This window comes from Macrotis lagotis, chromosome 4 (assembly GCF_037893015.1).
Source record: "Macrotis lagotis isolate mMagLag1 chromosome 4, bilby.v1.9.chrom.fasta, whole genome shotgun sequence".
Taxonomy (NCBI): Eukaryota; Metazoa; Chordata; class Mammalia; order Peramelemorphia; family Peramelidae; genus Macrotis; species Macrotis lagotis.
This window is the reverse complement of record NC_133661.1, coordinates 42,494,916-42,516,182: the sequence shown is the minus strand read 5'-3', so window position 1 is coordinate 42,516,182 and position 21,267 is coordinate 42,494,916. Positions and strand designations below refer to the sequence as shown.

Genomic DNA, 21,267 nt, shown 5'->3' with positions numbered 1-21,267 from the left:
CTGCCAAACAATCTCATTGCAGCTGATGTTCAGGTTTTATGCCAATATAGGACAGTCAGTGATCTGAAGCAGCTGAATACAAAGACATTGACCAGCAAGGAGTAGGAGCCATCTGATAATTCATACAATAAAACAACAAAATGTTATCTCTCCCTTTACCTTCATTCTTATCTCTCCAACTATCTATTAGACATTTCCATCAGGATGTCCCAGAGATATCTTAAAATTAGCAAGTCAAAAACTGAACTTACAGTTTTGCCCTCTAAACCCTCTTCCTCCTGAGCTTCCTGAATACTAGTAAGATCTCTCCATTCCTCCCAAGAAGTGAGACACCCCAGGTGTCATTCTTACATTTCTATTCTCTCATTACCCTATATTCAAACTATCCTATTGATATTACTTTCATACCAAATTTGCAAGAAGAATAAACTTCATAATACTTCATATAATATTTCATAAACTTTATATAATAATACCTCATAAATATCTCTCATTTGATATGGTGACTACTCTTTTACTGTTTCTCATCATTTCATGTTTAGACTATATTCAAAACTTTCTGGTGATCTCCCTATTTCATACTCCTCCCTTTACTCCCTCCACTCAAATGTCAAATTAGTCTTCCTAATTTATCAAGTCACCTTCCATTTAATTTACTAAACTCACATTTTTTCCTATCCTCACTAGAATCAAAATAAAACACCCTGACTCTCAAAGCCCTTCACAATCTGCACCCCTGAATGTTCTTTAGCCATCTTACACATTTTAAATTCTCAAACTCTTATTTCCCCTATGACTCAATGACACTGGTCTTTCTGTCCTCAAAAAACTCTCCCCAGGCTTTGAGCATTTTACCTGATTCTCTGAGACAATGGTTGCCATTTTCTTTCTGTGCCTCCTTCAATCCCAGCTAAAATCCTATCTGCTACAAGAAACCTTTTCTGATTCGTTCTAATGATAGTGGCTGCCCTCTGAGTTTATCTCCAATTTATATTTTCTCCCTTATTAGAATGATCAATTTCCAACATTTCCATAAATATTCAATTAGTGAGCATTTCATATAGAGTAGGAATTCTATCAGGATAGAAGGAAAATGAAAGAATGACTGTACAGTAGATGCCCACTTCATAAATTGGGCTTAATGATTATTTTTCCCCTATACCCCCCCCCCCCAGTAACCCAGATGGAAGAGATGATGGTGAGATTAGAAGGAAAAAGAGATTCCCTTCACTTGTTTCTGTAACACCCACCTCCTTTCAGCAGTGTCAGACTGCGTCAGGCTCCACAAGGTTGAGAAGCCTAACAAAAAATCTACAGCACCTATGGATATAGTAATATGAATTCTCTATTCTTTCTCAGTCCTCCCAGACGCTGACCTAAAAGATATTATGTGAAAACTACCTACCCTCAAGGAGAAATTCTGTCATCTTGTATGGGAGTTCTTGACCTGGGGTCTAAGAGTGAACCAGTTGTTTTGCATATTTTGTTAACTGTGTTTGAACCTAGATTCCTTTGAAATCCTTATGTAACAGTACAGAAGAAATGAGAAAGATGTATACACACAGAGATAAACAGAGACAGATGCTTAAGGACTAAAGCGAATCAACTAGAAGAATATATTCAAAATATCCAAAATTAGTAGGTAAGAAAGGACCAATAAGAAAGGAATCAGCCTGAATTGGGCTTAATTCCTACCTCAGAAACGTACTGATTCTGTGACCCAGGGCAATAAAGTCACTTAACCCTCTCAGTACCTGAAGAAGATCTCTAAGTCAATTATTTACATAATACATTCCATTCTTCATTGGTAGAGTTATTAGAGCTTCCCCACACTCATAAAACCAAGCATAAAATTAAATATTCTAAGGATTACTTACTAAGATGATATTTCATTAGCTCCCTTTGAAGATAGGGAGATAACTAATTTAAGAACTGATAAAAGGAAATGAATATTAGAGATAAAATTTAGTATAGATATCATGTTCTTTCAAATGACACATTTACAAATAGAAACTGAGGTCAGAAATAGGATCATACATTTGAAAGTGGAAGCTCTTTAAGATCTATTCAAATTCCAAATCTGTTTTCTATGAGGAAATTGATGCCCAGACATGCTGTCTTTACCCCGATTTTGCAGGTAGTGAGGTGACAGAACCAGGATTCTAAGCCAGGTTATTGTTCTCTCTGCAACAACATTCAGGTTAACTCATGATAACCTCTTGTTAATATCTTTCTATTGAGTAAATCCCATAAACCTCCAAAGCCATGAGGTTTGTGATCACCTGGGTCCCTTCCATCAATTCTGTTAATTGGAGACAGTTCTCTGGTAGTTCCCTAGATGTTATCCTTGAGCCCTGCCTTTAGTAAAGTTGGGAGAGAATTGTTAGGCAATTCAAGAACAATGACATACAACATGTGAGATCACAAAGATTTCTGACTATCTGGAGGGCAATCTTCAAAAAAGTAAAGAATGAACCAGCTTTTAAGAAAATAGCATGGTGTCTAAAGGGGATTCATATTGACCATAAGGAATTCTCTCAATCAACTTTCTATGAGAAGTACCCTGAAGGAACAATTAGCTGATGGTGATGGTGTTGTGAATACTGTTGGGATATAAACTCAATCCCTGGTCAACTCTCCAGGAGAAAAATTCTTAACATCATTCATAGAATTTTAGAACAGGAAGAATGGTTAATGATTATCTATTTTCCCTTCATTTTAAGGAGACTGTCACACAGGGAGGAATAGATCAGTTAAGGAGTGAAGTCAGAAACCAGGCTTCCTGCTTCCTAGTCTAATCTCCCTGCTATGTGCTCCAGATTTCTAAAGGAACTATTTATAAGCAATGCACTATACTTATATTCCTTCTTTGCCAGCTGTGTTTTTAAAGGAACTGAAAGTTAATCAAAAACCCCAGAGAATAAAAGGTGTGTGATATAGCCCCTATTTCCTCTCTTAACGGTTTTAGTAAATTCCTTCCTTGCTCTGTTGCTCAGGGACAGGAACAGTCTTGATTTTGTATGTGCAGACCCTGTTTCTATTATAGTGTCTGGAACATAACAAATGTTGAATAACCATTAATTGATTGAATGATCACTAAGATGTTATTCCCTAGCCTTAGAAAGTCATAGTAGGAGGATTTAAGTGGCATATTTCCTGAATCTCCACAAAGAAAAGAATTCAGTCACCCATATATTGCTTTGAGTGAGAGTTGGACACTTTCTGCTGAGAAGAACAAGTCGGCCAAGCAATTGTTTGGAGCCACAAGGCTGGGAAATAATAGAAAAAAATACTGTTATTAAAAACCTCTTGAGGGGGCAGCTAGGTGGTGCAGTGGATAGAGCACCGGCCTTGGAGTCAGGAGTACCTGGGTTCAAATCAGGCTTCAGACACTTAATAATTACCTAGCTGTGTGGCCTTGGGCAAGTCACTTAACCCCATTTGCCTTGAAAAATTAAAAAAAAAAGCCTTGAAATATATTGACCTGAGAGGAACTCAACACTGCCTCAAATCAGAAAGGGCAGCAACAACTGAACAGGGTTTCAAAAGATGTTGAGAATTAAAATGAAAACCAAGAGCACTAGAGGACAAGCAGCAGACCCAACCAGAGATGGAGTGAATCAAAGACAATTAATTACATATGGTGCAAATAGGCAGGCACAATGTAGTTCACAGATTTTGTCAAAGGTGTGGAAGAGGAAGATAGTAGAATAAGGGAACCACAGTCAGATTCTTTTTTTTTAGGTTTTTTTTTTTGCAAGGCAAATGGGGTTAAGTGGCTTGCCCAAGGCCACACAGCTAGGTAATTATTAAGTGTCTGAGACTGGATTTGAACCCAGGTACTCCTGACTCCAAGGCCGGTGCTTTATCCACTTATGCCACCTAGCCACCCCGACAGTCAGATTCTTGAAGGAAAATTTACAGAGATCCTTTAAGGAGAAATCCAGGATACAAGGAAAGTTGCACAGAAATGCTCCCTTATCTTACAGCATTAATGTACTGGAAATTTAGTTTCTCAGAAATTTTTCTACTGAACCAAATTGAGTGGCTGAGAATAAGTTTTTTGGTTTTTTTTTACTTTTCTGGTACATTACTCTGCTAGAATATCTCAATTAAATATTTCTTTTTAATTGATCTTTTTTCCCTGATTTTTTGTAAATTATGTAGAAGTCAAATACTATCTAATACTTATTCATTTGATGTTTTTTAACCTTGACTTTTTTGTGTGAAAGCTTTAATGGCACAAAGCGTTTATAACTACAACTGACACATATTGTAAACTGTACATATATGTGTATATATGTATATATATATACATATATACACATATATATAGAGATAGATAGATAGTTAGTTAAATTGCTAATAACTAAACCAATGAAGAATGCAGCATCACTTTGGCTTAGTTAATTCCAATCATTTCATCAAATGGTTAAATTTGTTGAAAGAATATGAATGGTGGTCTTCAATTTCTCATTTTCCCCAATAGTCAATGCTCTGCTACATCGAGGTAACTGGCTCCATTTTTCAACGTGCAACTTTATGCAATTTTACTCTTGATCCTACTTAAAAATATTGGGCCAGTCATTAAACATAAGAAAAATGAAGCCTGCATTTATTCCCAAAACTGTAAACAGGTATAAAGCTTTTGAAACCACATTCATTTTTTTTTACGGTTTTTGCAAGGCAAATGGTGTTAAGTGGCTTGCCCAAGGCCACAAAGCTAGGTAATTATTAAGTGTCTGAGACCAGATTTGAACCCAGGTACTCCTGACTCCAGGACTGGCGCTTTATCCACTGCGCCACCTAGCCACCCCTGAAACCACCTTTATCTTTACAAAACTTCAACTGTTAATAGTTGAAACCCTTTCTTGATTTTTTTGTTCACTCAAAGTTTGGGAGACCAAGACTTCCACTCCAAACCTCTAGCATGGTTATCAATAAATACTGCCTTGTATCATCTTATGATAACAAGGTGTAACCATTTTTATTTCAGAAAGATTCCAAAACCAGTTGATTTCACAGCTACTGAAGAAAAAATAGATGGATTCATTTTTAATGGTTAAAAAGCTGTAAAGATAATCCAGTTTTAAACCACACAACAGGAAAAAACCAACTATCTAATCTGTAAAGGGGTGATGCATTTCTTTCTCTTTTAAATAGAAATCTCCCTCTACTTTTGAAGTTTGCCAATTTTAATACAAAACAAGGTGTCATTTATTAGTCCTTATGAGTAAACTAGCCTTTTCCATTTTTCTAATTTTCAAACCATAGATTCAATGCCATCTTATGAATAGCCACATCAGACTTCTTCTTTCACCTCCAAATAAAATCCAAGATATAGATTTGAAATATATAGGTTGCAGAAGGCAAATCAAGTGTTACCACATTCAGAATTCAGTTGGAGAAGAGAAATAACAAAGACATCTAAAAAAGAATTAATTGTTGCTTTTATTTTGGCCCTGGTTCACACCCTAGCATGATTTCTCAGATGCTAAGAGAAAGCAAATGTAAGCCTAATCAAGGAGTTATCTCATACTTGTCACAGCCAGTTTTACTAATACAAAGGAGTCAGTTAAGAATTAAATTCTGTGTTTGGCTTGTCTATTCATTTCTGTCAAAAACACATCCACTTTATAAAAATGATACAGAATGCAGTTGGGTGGAACAGTTTCTGCAAATTGTCCTAACTGGTTGTCTTAGTATTTTACTCACATCTACCTCAAGCACTAAGTAGATGAGCAAATAAATGGCTGATTTCATATTGACAGTGGTTCTCTAAATGGCCGAAATGAAAATTTATTATCATAAACGGAAATTATTTCTACATCAGACACATGTTCTGAAATGCAATCCAATCTACTTTGAGGATCCTGATGCTTCCTAACAATTTGACACTAAAGCTTCACATTTTGAAGAAGGAAAGTATCAGTAAAGAAGAGGCTGTGAGTCACCAAGAGCAGAAAGCCTGGGGGAATCCTGCTTTGAGGGTCCCTAGCATTGCCCCGGGGAAGATTCACAAGGGGGACCTCTGGAAGATGACCCAACTTGGTCAACTGCTCCCCCATCCTCAAGACAGCTCCACCCAGCGCCCCAAAGGCTTGGAATAGCTCTGGAAGCACGAGGGTGTCTATCTTCAAAGGATCCAGATGAAATGAAATTTTTATTAAGAAGCCTGTCAGCAAACCAACTAGAACGTATTCAAGAGCTTCTCTTGGGGTGGGGGGTGGGGGGGAAGGAAAACAATCTTTTAAGGAAAGGCAGGAAAAACTCCCAACAGCCAAAATCCCCAAGTGCCATCTTTCTTCTCCTGCCTGGGCCGGGGACCTTCTCTATCAGAAGGGTTCGGCATCACCCCAAAACCAACCTCGTGTCATCACAGCGGTCATACTTCGGGGTTTACCCCGCGTAGAGTCCATCGTGTATTGGTGCAGCCGGGTCTCCTCCTGTAAATTCTCAAATTGCCAGTCAGCGCCGGGAGGCTTGGGAGCAAACGGCCCCAAAGCTGGTTTTAAATACATTTTGTCGTTATTCTAACTGTAAATTGGGAGTTTCTGAGCGCGTGTCTTTGTCTTGAGAAAAATCCAGGTTTGACAGGGTACTTGCTCACCTTGTCCTAAAGCCGGGATAGTTCCGTGGGAATGAATGCCGCAGCGCTAACGCAGGGGCCTCAAGGGCCACGAAGACCGGGTCAGGCCGGGCATCTGCGGTGAAATAAGACCAAACATTTCTAAACAACAGGGAACTGAAGAAACCGAGGGTTTTACGTAGAAAGGGGGCGCGAGGTCATGAAAAGTGCGGCTAACATGCGGGATCCGCTTGGAAGGAGGAGATAGATGTAAAAGGAGGCCGAGGCCCGGGGCCTGCTCAGAAGGGCCTCGAGTTCCGCTGCGCTAAGGTGAGAGGTCAGCCGGGCACGGGGTGAGAGGTCAGCCCCACGCTGAGGCGTTTTCCAATGTAGCCGCCTAGTCCCAAAGCGCAACAGGAGAGGTGGAGGCTGTGGGAAACTCAGCTGGGAAAATGGCCCCTTTCTCCTAGTTCCACTTTTCCTCATACTCAAAGAAACGGACAGTTTAGGGTGCCGGAAGCGGAAATTCTGGGTGGGGCAGGGGGGGGGTATCCGGTCCACGCTCCTGCGCATGCGCACATCGTTCTCTGACCATCCTCTTGGGGGGAGGGGCTGTCAGGGGGGGAACTGCCTCCTCTGGAGCTGCAGGACCCTGAGTCAAAAGAAGCTTCTCCATCTCCACTGTGAATGGAGGATGAGGAGGGAACTGCTCCTGTCCCCTGCTTTTCCCATTGCCATTGCATCATCTGTAGCCCCCCAGGAACTGTGGCCCTCCTGGTGGTAGTGGTTGTTGTTGGCTCTGGGGAGGAGACTCAGCAGCCGGCCCGCAACCCTGCCTGGCCCACCTACGCTTATTATTATTATTATTTTTTTAATGTTTTAAATTTTTAAAAACTTTTTAATTTAATTTTAATTTAATTTAATTTAATTTATTTTATTTTTTCTCTCTACTTTATCACTCATGCGGGTCTATATTTTTGGGGGGAGGGGTATGATGTTTACTCTTAAACAAGAATATTTTAATAATGTAGAAAAAATGATTTGTACAAAATAAGAATAAATTTTAAAAGAAGATAAATTTTGTACCAGATTGAGCTCAGATGTTATATTATCCTTACTTTGCAAATATTTGGAAATTACAAGGTGAATAGATCATCTATATTATAAAAACATGGTCAGATGAGTATGAATCATCTTAGAAAGTTGCCCTTCAAATTTGGTCACCCATTTCCTATTTAAGATTGCCAACAACATAATTTATTATATTTTTTATCATTTTTTCATTATTTGTTTTTTTAACCTCTCACAATTCCAAGGCGACTAGAGCATCTATATTGTAAAAAAATGGTTAGATGAGTACGGATCATTTTAGAAATTTGAACTTTGAATTTGGTTTCCCATTTCTTAGTTAAGATTGTCAAAGATATAATTATTTTTTTATCAGTTTTTTCAGTTTTTTTAAACTCTCACAATACTCACTACTGAAGCAAAAAAAAAAGAAAAAAGAACTTGAACAAATATGTATAATCAAGTAAAAAAAAATCCTTCATTTTGCCTATCCTAAAATGGTGTTTCTTTATGTTTATTTTGTCCACTTTTTGTTGTATAGGTTGCAGCATTCTTCATTATTAGTCCACTAAAATCATGACTGGTAATTGCATTCATTAGAGTTCTTAAGGATTTCAAAATTGTGGGCTTTTGACAATGTAGTTTTTCTAGTAATTTTATTCATTCTATACAAGTCTTTTGCAGTTTCTCTGAAGTCATCCCTTCTGTCAGGTTTCTACAGCACCAACTTATTTCATTGAATTCATAAACCACATTTTATTCAGTCATTTCCAATTGATGTTTTTTGCAAGGCAAATGGGGTTAAGTGGCTTGTCCAATTGATGTTGATAGGTTATGGTGAATATGTACAAAATAAGAATTTTTGCTAATGTAACACCACATATTAACAATAGCAACTTTAATAATTATTTCAATAGATGCTGGAAAAGGCTTTTGACAAAATGCAAGACCCATTTCTAACACTGGAAAGCATAGGAATTAATGGAATGTTCATTATAATGATGAGTATCTCTCTAAAATGATCAACAAGGATTATATGTAATGGACACAAGTTAGGAGCATTCCAGTAAGATCAGGGGTGAAAAATTTTTCACCAATATTATTCAATATTCTATAAGAAATGTTAGTTTTAGCAATACGAGAAGAAAAATAAATAGGAGTAACCAAAAAACAAAATTCTCTTTGCAAGATATGAAATAAACCCATATGAATCCTCAGAATTTCCAAATATTTCTAACAAGATACAGCAAGAAAGAGAATTCCCATTTAAAATAATATCAAACAAAACAAAATACTACAGAGTCTACCTGCCAAGGGAGACTCAGGAACTTTATAAAAACACCTATAAAACATTTTTCACACAGATGTAATTGGATCTCAATAACTGGCTTAATGCCAATTTCTCATGATAGGCTAAGCTATTATAATAAAAATGACAATTCAACCTAAATTAAATTACTTATTTAGTGCCATACCCATCAAACTTCCAAAAAAGTAGCCTTAGTGAGCTAGAAAAACAAAGTAAATTCATATGAAAAAAAGGTCAAGAATATCAAGAGAATTATTGGAAAAAAATGCAAAGGAAGGCACCCTAATCTTACCAGATCTCAAATTATATTATAAAAGCAGCAGTGATCAGAACTGTTTAGTATTTGCTAAGAAATAGATTAGTGAATCAGTGGAATAGATTAGTTGCAAGAGACAACAGTAAATGACTATAGTTATCTACTGTTCAATAAAGCTAGAGATTCCAGTTTGTGACAGAAACTAGGCATAGATCAACATCTTAACCTTATATCAATATAAGGTCAAAATTTGTGCAGAATTTAGACATAATAGATAATAATATCAGTCAATTAAGAGAACAAGGACTAGTATAGTTATCATACTTATGGAAAGTGGAGCAGTTTATGGCCAAAGAAGAGATAGAAAATATTAGGAAAACAAACAGGATAATTTTTATTACATTAAAAAAGGTTTTGCATAGTTAAGGATTTAAAAGGAATGTAGTAAGTTTGGAAACAATTTTTATAACTAGTGTTTCTGACAAAGGACTCATTTCTAAAAATATAGAACTAAATCAAATTTATAAAAAAAAACAAAGTCATTCCCCAATTGAAAAATGGTCAAAAGATATGAAAAAGAATTTCTCAGATAAGAAATCAAAACTATCTATAGTCATATGAAAAATTGCTCTAAATCATTGTTGATTAGATAAATGTAAATTAAAGCATCTCTGAAATACTACCTCAAAGCTCTCAGATTGGCCAATATTACTAAAAAAAGAAATGATCAATCTTAGAGGGAATGTGGGAAAGCTGTGACACTAATGTGTTATTGGTGGAGTTGTGAACTGATACAACCTTTCTGGAGAGCAATTTTTAGAATAATGCCAAAAGGGCAATATAAATGTGCATACCCTTTGATCCAATAATACCACTACTGGATCTGTATCATGAAAAAAAAGTAAAAATTCCACATGTACAAAAATATTCAGAGCAGATCTTTTTTTGTTTTGTTTTGTTTTTTTGTTTTAGATTTTTGTAAGGCAAATGGGGTTAAGTGGCTTGCCCAAAGTCACACAGCTAGGTAATTATTAAGTGTCTGAGGCTGGATTTGAACCCAGGTACTTCTGACTCCAGGGCCGGTGCTCTATCCACCATGCCACCTAGCCACCCCCGCAGCACCACCTACCCACCACCAGAGCAGATCTTTTTGTAGTGGCAAAGAATTGAAAATTGAGGGGATGCCCATCAATTGGGAAAAGGTTAAGCAAATTGTGGTATATGTATGTGAGGGAAAGCTTGTGCTATAAGAAATCATGAGGGATGGGATTTAAGAAAAGCGTAGAAAGACCAGAATGAATCAATGCTGAGTAAAATGAATAGAATCAGAAGAACAATATACATGTTAAAAACAATATGGAGTCATGATCAACTTTGATGGAGTTGTGTATTTCAGCAGTACCATAACCAAAGACAATGTTAAGGGTTTTGTGATGGAAAATCCCACCTATGTCCAGAGAATGAACTGTGGAGTTTGAATGAAGACCTTTTATTATTTATTTGAATGAAGACCTTTATTATCTTTAATTTTTAAAAATCATCTTATGCATTATCTCTTTCTAATTTCTCTTTATTTTCTTTCTTCTGTTTGGATCTGACTCTTCTCTCACTACATATTCAATACTGATCTCTGTTTAGGAGGGTTAGAAACAATAGAGCTCATGGTGTATTGCTTTGTGATGGGGGAACAGGGAGAGGGAAGGGAGGGAGGGAGAAAAATTGTAAAACTCAAAATCTTGTTTAAAAAATGATTGGTTAAAAACTACCATTGCATGTAATTGAAAAACACAAATAAAACATTTTTTTTAAAAAGTGGATAATTGATATCAATTCAAATATATCCCAAATAAAAATTGAGGGTTCCTTTGTTTCTTAGCAATAATATAAAACATTTATATAGTTGAATCATATACTTTCCATAAAGAACACTAAACTTTTTATGACAGAAAAATAAAACTCCATGTTTTATCTTTTCTTTACACTAGTATAAAGATAAAAAACTCCTAAAAAAGAAAATAACTACATTAGATCTATCCCAAATGAGATTAATGGAATATTCATTCCCTAACCAATACCTTCTACCTTAAGTGATATCATTTCCCAAATATATGTATCCTTTTTCTTTGACTACTTGCTTTCTTCTGTTTCACACTATACCTTTTACCATTGTTTTGCTTTTGACTACATTACTTCTTAGAAGGCAAAGACAACAAATTATTTATATTGTTTCTTCCTATTAAATTCAGTAAATATTTATTAATTACCCAATAGAATAGTGATTAACACTGGAAATACGAATAAGTAAAAAGATTATCATGAATAAGTATAGTTAAAAAGTGAAACAACAGCTAATCACTGACCTTCGAATCAGGAGATTTGCTTTGAGTTGCAGCTCAGACACTTTTTATTTTGCAAGGCAAAGCGGTTAAGTGACTTGCCCAAAGTCAAATTACTTGCCCAAGGTCACATAGCTATGTAATTAAGTATCTGAGGCCTGATTTGAACTCAGTTCCTCCTCACTCCAGGGCCTGTGCTCTATCCACTGTGACACCTAGCTGCCTCCAGCTCAGACACTTTTAAACTCATTGATCTTAAATAAATCAACTTGTCTTCTTTGATTCTAGTTTTTTCATCTTTTAATATGATATTGTTAGTCTTTATATCAGAAATATGGAACTAAAAGAAAACAGACAGACCTGAGACAAAATTCCACTTTTTGCAGTAAAAATAAATAAACTCCTGTGAAATGACTTGACCAAGGTAACAAAGATCCTAAATGACTGAGTAAAGATTAATCTCAGGCCATACAGAGTTAGGATTATAGCCAAGAATCACTTACCCAGCAAAATTCATTATAATCTTTCAGGGGAAAAATGAACATTTAACAAAATAGAGGACTTTCGTGAACTTCTAACTAAAAGTCCAGAGCTGAATAAAAAAAAAAATTGAACACCAATTAAAAGATTCAAGGTAACATTCCCTTTGACCCAGTAATTCTAATTCTAGGCCTATATCCAGAAGAAATCATAAAAAAAATAGGAAAAATCCCACATGTTCCAAAATATTCATAACAGCTCTTTTTGTAGGGGCAAAGAATTGGGAATTGAGGGAATACTCATCAATTGGAGAATGGCTAAACAAGTTATGGTACATGAAAACTGTGGAATATTTTGATTCTGTAAGAAAACATGAATGGTCAGACACTAGAGAAGCATGGAATGAGTTAGAGGATCTGATACTGAATGAAAGGAGCAAAACTAAGAGAACAATGTACACAATTACAACAGCACTGTGAAAAGATCAACCTTGATGGAAGCAGCATCTCTCAGTAGTTCAGAGAGCCAGGATAACCATGTTAGACTGGCTATGGACAATGTTATACCCATCCAGAGGAAAAAAACAAAACAAGACAAAAAAAACAACCTTAAGAATCTGATGAACACTTTATAAAAAAATTATCTTACCTATCTCTTTCTCTGAATCCTAACTCCTAATACTGAAAATGACTAATCTGTAAATATGTTTATCAAAAATATATATGTACAATGCTAACTTGACTGTTCATCTCTGAGGAGAGGGGGATAGGAAGGAAGGGTAGAAGGAAATTTTATAGCTTATAATAATGTGTATAAGGATGAAATAAATAAATAAATACATAAAAAATAAATACATAAATGAAAAGACTCAAGGGAAGCAAAAAGTAAAAAAAAGCAAAAGAAAGAGAAAATTTAAGAAATTTAAAAATTTAAAATAATTATATTTCTACATGGCAAGATAATATTTGTAACTAAACAACTCTACTATTTATAAGAGCAATTAGAAGGGATATATGGAAATAGAGGGTATAGATATAAAATAATTTTGATGTGATGATATCTCAAATAATATGAAAGGATGAGAAAGAAAATTATACAGAAAGAAGGGAAAGTTTGACTGGGATTAACTAATCCACATGAAAGAGGGATAAAAGAACTATTATAATGGAGGTGAAGATGGGGTAGTAGGCAAACTTTAAACCTTTAATTAAAAAATGGTTCAAAGAAGGAATGATAAGAAATCTATCTTACCCAAAAAGAAAGCAAAAAGGGATGATAGAAGGAGGAGAGAGACTGAGGGTATATTGGGGAAAGTGTTGATCAGAAGTTAAATAATTTGAGAAAGGAGAAGAGAGGTAATAAAAAAATTATTGTGAATGAGGTGGATTCATCCATAAAATGGAAATGGACAGCAGAATGAATTAAAAATTAGAATTCTACAATATGTTGTTGAAAAGAAACACATTTAAATAAGAAAAATATACATAGGATAAAGGAAAGGTCCTAAAGCAGAATACTTTATGCTTCAGATGAAGCAAAGAAAGAAGGGGTGACAATAATGATTTCAGACAGAGCAAAAACAAAAAAAAAATCAATTAAAATAGAAAGAAAGGATCTATACCTTGCTGAAAACCCCATAGATGATTAAGTTATAACAAAACTAAAATATATTCAACAAATTTACATTTTTGAAGGTAAAATTTAATGAGTTACAGGAGGAAATAGATAATAAAACTATACTTGAGGGTAAACCTCAGCTTTCTAAGAACTGGATAAATCTAACCATAAAATAAAAAAAAGGGAGATGGATAAAATTCTGGAAAAGTGTAGATATTATGGATCTCTGGAGAAAAAAATGAATGGGAATAGAAATAAAGATTTTTTCATAGAATTATATGGTACCACACACACACACACACACACACACACACACACACACACACACACACACAGAGAAAGAGAGAGAGAGAGAGAGAGAGAGAGAGAGAGAGAGAGAGAGAAAGAGAGAGAGAGAGAGAGAGAGAGAGAATTTGCCATGCATTAAGACATAAAAAACTCACACAACCAAATATGGAAAAGTAGAACAAGCAACCACATTCTTTTCAGATCATAATGCAAGAACAATTTCATTCAGTATTGAACAATAAAGAGATTAAAATTATTTGGCTGTTAATCTACTTTTAAGAAATTAATGGATCAAAGAACACATTATAGAAACAATAAATAAATTCATTTAAAAAAATAGCAAGGAAAAAACATACCAAAATTTATGGGCTGCAGCCAAAGTGTTAGTTAAGGAAAAATTTATGGGTCTACTCGTTTACATGAATAAAATAAAGACAGACTAGATCAATCAACTGGGCATACAAGTGAAAAAACTAAGAAATTCAAATTCTCCAATTAAGCACCAAATTTGAAATCCTGAAAACCAAAGGAGAAATTAATTAAATTGAAAGTAAGATAGAATTAATAAATAAAACAAGTTAGTTTTATATAACTAAAATGAATAAAACATTGACCAACTTGATTTTTAGAAGGGAAAGAAAATTATCAAATTGGTATTCTAAAAATGAAAGGGTTGAATTCATCTACAATGAAAAGGAAATTAAAACAACTCTTAGGAGCTATTTTGGCCAACTATATACCAATATAATTGTCAATATATGCTAATATAATTGTCAATATAAACCAATATAATTGTCAATGTAGATGAATATCTACAAAAAATGTAAATTACCCAATTCAACAAAAGAAGAAATAAAATAAATAATGCAATCACAGAAAAAGAAAATGAGCAAATCATCAAAGAACTCCCAAAGAAAGTATCTCAGAATCAGAGGGATTCACAAGAGAATACTACAAAACATATAAAGAACAATTAATCCAAATACTACATAAAATATTTGGAAAATAATGTGAAGAAGGAATTCTGCGAAAATGCTTTTAAAACACATAAATATGGTGCTGATTCCCAAATCAAGATTAGTAAAAACAGTTAAAGAAAATTTTAGACCCATTTCCCTAAAGAATATTGATGTGAAAATTTTAACTAAAATACTAGCATGGAGATTATGGCAATAAATCAAAAGGATCATACACTAAGATCAAGTAGAATTTAAAACAGAAATATAGAGATTGATTTTAGGAAACAGTTTAACTGAATATATAAATATCAAAATCAACAAAATTCATTTCATTATCTTCATAGATGTAAACAAGATTTCTGATAAAATACAACATCCATTCCTGTGGAAAACACTAGAATCAACAGGAATAGAGTTTACATTACAATAATAAACAATATTTCTCTTAAACCATTAGCAAGCATTATCTGTAATAGGTATTAAGCTAGAGGTCTTACCATGCTGGATGTGAAGGAAGGCTGCCCAATTTTAACTTTGTAATTTAATGCATTGTATTAGAAATTTCAGCCAAAACAATAAGATAAGAAAAAGAGTTAAAAGAATTAGAATAGGCAATGATGAAAAAGAACAATCACTCTTTAAAGAAGATGTGATATTAAACTTAGAAAATCCTGGAAAATAAACTGAATAAATGACTTGAATCTTTTAACAACTTCAAAAAAAGTTGCAGGGTACAAAATAAACCCAATATAAATCATCAGCATTTCTAAGTATTATCAAAAAAAAAAACTAGCAAGTTAGAAATAAAAATTTCTTTTTAAAGTAACTGTAGAAAATATAAAATACTAGAGAGAGTCTTTCTGCCAAGACAAAGTCAGATCTAAAATATTAATTGCTCATGGATAGACCAATTCAACATAATGAAAGTGACAATTCTACTACATTTATTATATGTCATAACAAACTATGAAAAATTATTATGTAGAGATAGAAAAATATTAAAGTGTATCTACAGTTTCAAATGCTCAAGGATATCAAGGGAAAGAATGAAAAAAATACAAGGAATTCTAACACTAAGACATCTCAAACTGAATTATGAAGCAGTAATTATCAAAACAATCTGGTACTTGCTAAGAAACAGAGTGATGGATCAGTGCAATAGATTAGGTAAAAATAACACTATAGTAAAGGAACATAGTAATCTAGTATATAACAAATCCTATGAACTTACAAAAGCTGCTGGGAAAACTGGAAAACAAGATGGTAGAAACTAGGTAGAGACCAACATCTTACACAGAATGCCAATATAAGATCAAATTGGGTAGATGATTTACACATAAACAGTGATAACATAAGCAAGTTAAACAAATGTAGGATAGTGTATCTGTAACCTATGGATAAAGGAAGAATTTAAAATCTAAAAAGATGGAGCATTATAAAATGTAAAATGATCATTTTATTTATGTAAATCTAAGTTTTTACACAAACAAAATCAATGCAATCAAAATTATAAGAAATTTAGGAATAAGAATTCATTATTTGGTTCAAACTGTTGCGAGAATTGGAAAGCAGTATTGCAGAAAGTGGGAAGAGATCAATGTCTTACACCATTTATCAAGATAAAATTAAAATGAATATATGACAAAAATATAAAGAAATATATTACAAGAAAATTAGAAGACCATAGAACATATTACTTATCCTACTTAGGAAGAGGTAAACAATTCATGAGTAAACAAGAGATAGAAAACAAAAGAATAATTTGATTGCCCGAAATTCAAAAGCGTATGTACAAATAAAACAAATGTGGCAAAGATTAAAAAGAAAGCAAAAATTTAGAGGAAAAATTTTAGGCATTTTATCAGATAAAGTTCTGATGTTAAAAAATATATGAAGAACTTTGCCAAATCTAAAATAAGTAACTATGCAATTGATAAATAATCAAAGGATATGAACAGGTAGCTTTCCAGTAAAGAAATCAAAATAATTTATAGGCATATGAAAAATGTTCTGAATGATTATTGATTAACCAAACAGCAAAAATGGAAGGGGGAATTTTTTTTAAAATTGAAGGAAATATGGAATAGTTGGGACCATAATAATTGGAAGTGGAACTATGAACTAAACCAACCAATTTGTAGAGCAATCTCCAGAGTAATTACATTGATTTTACCTATTGAACCAGCAATACCACTTCTAAATCTAATTCTAAAGATGATTTAGATAAAAAGGAAAAGAATCTTTAGTTTCTAATATGTTAATATCAGCTCATTTTGTGGTGGCAAAGAACTAGAAATTGCAAGGTGTCCCATCAATTGAGGAATGACTGAGAAAGTTGTGGTATATAATTGCAGTGGAATACTAAAGTGCTGGAAGAAATGATGAAGATCTAAGATCTCAATGATCTTAGAAAACATATATATATTTGCATGAAATAGTGAAAAGCAAAATGAGCAGAAACAAAAAACACTGTATACAGTAACAGCAATATTGCTTTAAAAACAATAATGAATGAATAAGATATTTTGATAATTATAAATATCCAAATTAGCCAGAAAGGGCATTTGAAGTAAGTTGCTATCTGTATCTAGAGAATGAACTAGCAAGTAAAAATATGTAGAGAAGACATTTAAATTTATTAACATACTGCTATAATAGTAGTTATTTCTAGGGCAGATGGAGGGTGAGAGTAGAGAAGAAAACAAGGGAAAAAAAGGAAATTTACATGATAATTTTGTTGAAAGAAATAACAAGTTTTGCATTATAGATTTAGTTTCATATGTATTAATCTTTTTATTATATATTCTTATAGAAATATTTGCTTTATTCCATAAATTAAAAAAATAAATTTGAAAAACACAAAACAAGTACTTTATAAATGTTTCCTAATTAATCTGAAAAAAAAAAAGAATCAGGAATCGGGACTCAGATCTTTTTATAATATCCAGTCACAATTACAAAGCTAATGTAAAATATGGTACTTTCAAAATGGAAGCACCCAAAAGACCTGCGCAAATACTGCCTGTCACTCACTTCCTGGATCACCTTGATCAATTACACAATTCTCTAAAACTCAATTATCTTATCTATAAAGGGCCTGAATGGGACTGGATGGTTTTAGTGTTACCTCCCAACACTAGATCTGTAAATCTAGATATATAGACAAGTACTCAGATTCAACTCCAAGTGTCTTTGATATTCAGTATTCTGCTCACTCTGCTTTATGCTTTAGGAGACTTGAGAAAATTATAAAACACTGGTAAGGTCTTTCTTTGTTCCACAAGGACTGACAGGCCTCTGGGTGAAAACAGTCACTTTCCTCAACTGCTCAGCTCAGTCATTGTTTCTCTCTGCAGGCTCTTTATACTCAGAGAGTTTGAAGCATCCCTGAGCAATGCTAATTAATGCTACATTTCCAGGGACACTGACCCATCATGCTAGATAGCTATTCAAAAGCAGCCCCCATCACCTAAGTGTAAAAGGAAAAACTTGCAAGAGATAAGAAAAAAGAAACCATGAAAGAACAAAAAAGTTGAACTTTGAAGTATCTGGGATCCATGTAAGAAAAAAAAAAAGAAATCACAGAAGCTAAAGTAGAAGGAACTGTAATTGACTTCTAGATTTTCCCAAGTCACTATTACTATTGAAAAGCATGCGGCTAGGTAGATTTTTGATTCAGTTTTGCTTGAAAACATGAGGATGAATTAGATAAACTTCTAATGTCCTATTCCATTTAAATTATCAAGGATTCTCTCGAGAGTAAGATAAAATCAGTCAATGATATTTCAAATCCCAGAACATTATACACTTTGATTAAAAGAAATAAGATAGCAACAGTATATATATATATATATATATATATATATATATATATACATATATATTATATATAAGTATACTTAAATCATCAGCACTAGTGATCACAAAAATTTCCATTTGTAGCAATTTTCATTTTCTTTTCATTTAAACCATTTAAAGCTCTTATTTTTCTTTGGATCAAGGAATTCTGTTATGTTGGGAAAGTTTATGGTCATCTTTTCAAAATAATTTTTAGATAAAAGATATAGGATTATTCAAATGAAGTAATAATAATAATAATTGTAATAATAATAGCAATAAGATTTATATAACTCTTTAACGTTTGCAAAGTATTTTACAAATATTATTTCATTGCATCTTCAAATTAACCCTGAGAAGCAAGAGCTACTACCAAACTCATTTTACATATGAGGAAACTGAGACAGGGAAGAATTTATGACTTGATACTTAGTGGTAAGTGCCTGTGCCTGGGATTGAACTCAGGTTTTGTTGAATCCAAGTCTAGTAGTCTAGTACCCTATCTGCAACACTTACTATTAAGGATATATATATATGTATGTATGTATATGTATATGTTATTTATTCATTTTGAATTTCAAAATTTTCCCCTAATCTCATTTCCTTGCCCCCCCGCCACAGAAGGCAATCGGTTTCCAATGTTTTGCCACCACAAACAGGGCTGCTATGGATATTTTTGAACAAGTAATGTTTTTACCCTTTTTTAAGATCTCTTCAGGGTATAGACCCAGTAGGTATTGCTGGATCAAAGGGTATGCACATTTTTGTTGCCCTTTGGGTGTAATTCCAAATTGCTTTCCATAAAGATTGGATGAGTTCACAGTTCCATTAACAATGTATTAGTGACCTAGATTTCCCACATTCCTTCCAACATTGATCATTATATAAGGATAAATTTTTAAGGAAAAATATTTTTATATTCAATGATACCAGGTTAAGATCCCTGACTTAGAGGAAGTACCTATTATCTGAAGTATATTGACATTTCAAGGCACTCTAAAATGAGGACAACCTCACAAAGAGTTTTCTGAGGGCTGCTTTGACATCCTTGTTCCTCAGAGTATAAATTAAAGGATTTACAGCAGGGCTCAGAGTTGTATATAGCACAGCCACAGCCTTCCCCTTTTCAGGAGAATAACTGGCACTTGGGCTTATATAAGCACAAATTACAGAAAAAATAGTACATAGTGACCACCATGAGGTGGGAGGAACAGGTAGAGAATGCCTTCTTCTTCCCCTCTTCAGACAGGATCTTCAAGATATTGGCAATCATAAAACCATAGGATGTTGTGGTCAGAAGGAAATTGGCACCACCCAGGAGATCTGTCAAGAGTGTCATAAGCTCATTCACCATTGTTGAGGAGCAAGAAAGTATCAAGACTGGGGGGATCTCACAGAAAAAGTGCTCAATGATATTAGAACCACAGAAAGACAATTGTGAAAGCAACCCTGTGTGCATTCCAGAATTCATCCTACCCACAATCCACACCACAATCACCAACACCCCACAGATCTTGTTGTTCATCAGAGTGCTATAATGCAAAGGTCGGCAAATGGCCACATATCTATCATAAGCCATAGCTGTGAAAAGAATGAGCTCAGAACCCACAGCCCAAGAGAAGAAATAGACTTGGGCCATGCAATCAACAAAGGAGATGGTTTTATTCTCCTCCATCAGATTTTTCAACAATTTGGGTACCACTGTGGTTGTGCAAATGATATCCAAGAAGGCCAAATTGATTAGGAAAAAATACATGGGGGTATGAAGACCTGAAGTGACCCATACTGAAGCAATAATGAGGAAGTTGCCAATAACAGTCATGAGATAGAAAAACAGGAAGAAACAAAAGACAAAGATATCAAGGTTTTCAGAGAATCCCTGTAGGATAAATTCAGTGACTAATGTCTGGTTATTAAATGCCATAGGTTTGGGGGATTGATTAGTCAAAGGCATGGGGGATGTCGATAAGTTCAAAGTAGGTAGAAGATCATTAGTGTCTGTTGTGTCCCTGATATGTCATTGGTGGGTCCTCTGAACCCTTGTGGAGAGCAAACAAAACCTGATGAAGAAAGAAAAAGAATGATTTTTATTGGCTGATTTAAGTAAAAATCTGATGCAAGGCTCAATATTTACTATGGATAGAAATTAAAGACTGTTATTAAAATGTGGAAAGTAGATAACAATATACTCAATTCAGTAAGAATAAGGCATACATGTGATTGTTTTGTGCTTTTTTTCATTGTATTTTCCTTTTCAATGGATAAGCACTTAATGATGTTACTATTCCTACCCCAATTTAAATGAAAAATTTATGCTATTGAGTTACTATTATCATATAATAGTGGAGTTACACAGGAGATCATCAAACTCTGAGGAACACAGAAGACTAGACAATCTTTTCCTGAGCTACAAATTGTGGCAGGAAAGGGTCTTTGGACTCATACGATACTAAAGAATAAAGAATCAGGTTCTCACCAGAACAGGAACTCCTTTGGATCTTCTGATTTTCCCAAACAATCACTGCAGTTGTTACTCAGGCTTCATGCCA

General features: G+C 34.1%; 1 protein-coding gene, 1 long non-coding RNA gene and 1 pseudogene across 13 annotated transcripts in view; 1 reads left to right on the top strand and 2 right to left on the bottom strand.

The window, feature by feature from the left end:
- LOC141520794 (olfactory receptor 13A1-like) overlaps positions 1-7,063 on the bottom strand; it is a 396,576-nt gene extending 389,513 nt beyond the window's left edge. For 11 of the 12 annotated variants that reach the window (XR_012477738.1, XR_012477736.1, XR_012477735.1 and 8 more), the window contains exon 1: positions 6,368-7,063. The gene's annotated coding sequence lies outside the window, so the exon portion shown is untranslated. The remainder of the gene's footprint in view (positions 1-6,367) is intronic. The other variant, XM_074232635.1, reaches the window with a different exon arrangement.
- LOC141520795 (uncharacterized) overlaps positions 1-21,267 on the top strand; it is a 78,182-nt gene that overhangs the window by 37,229 nt on the left and 19,686 nt on the right. The window lies entirely within an intron of this gene.
- On the bottom strand, positions 19,715-20,642 carry LOC141520443 (olfactory receptor 13A1-like; annotated as a pseudogene).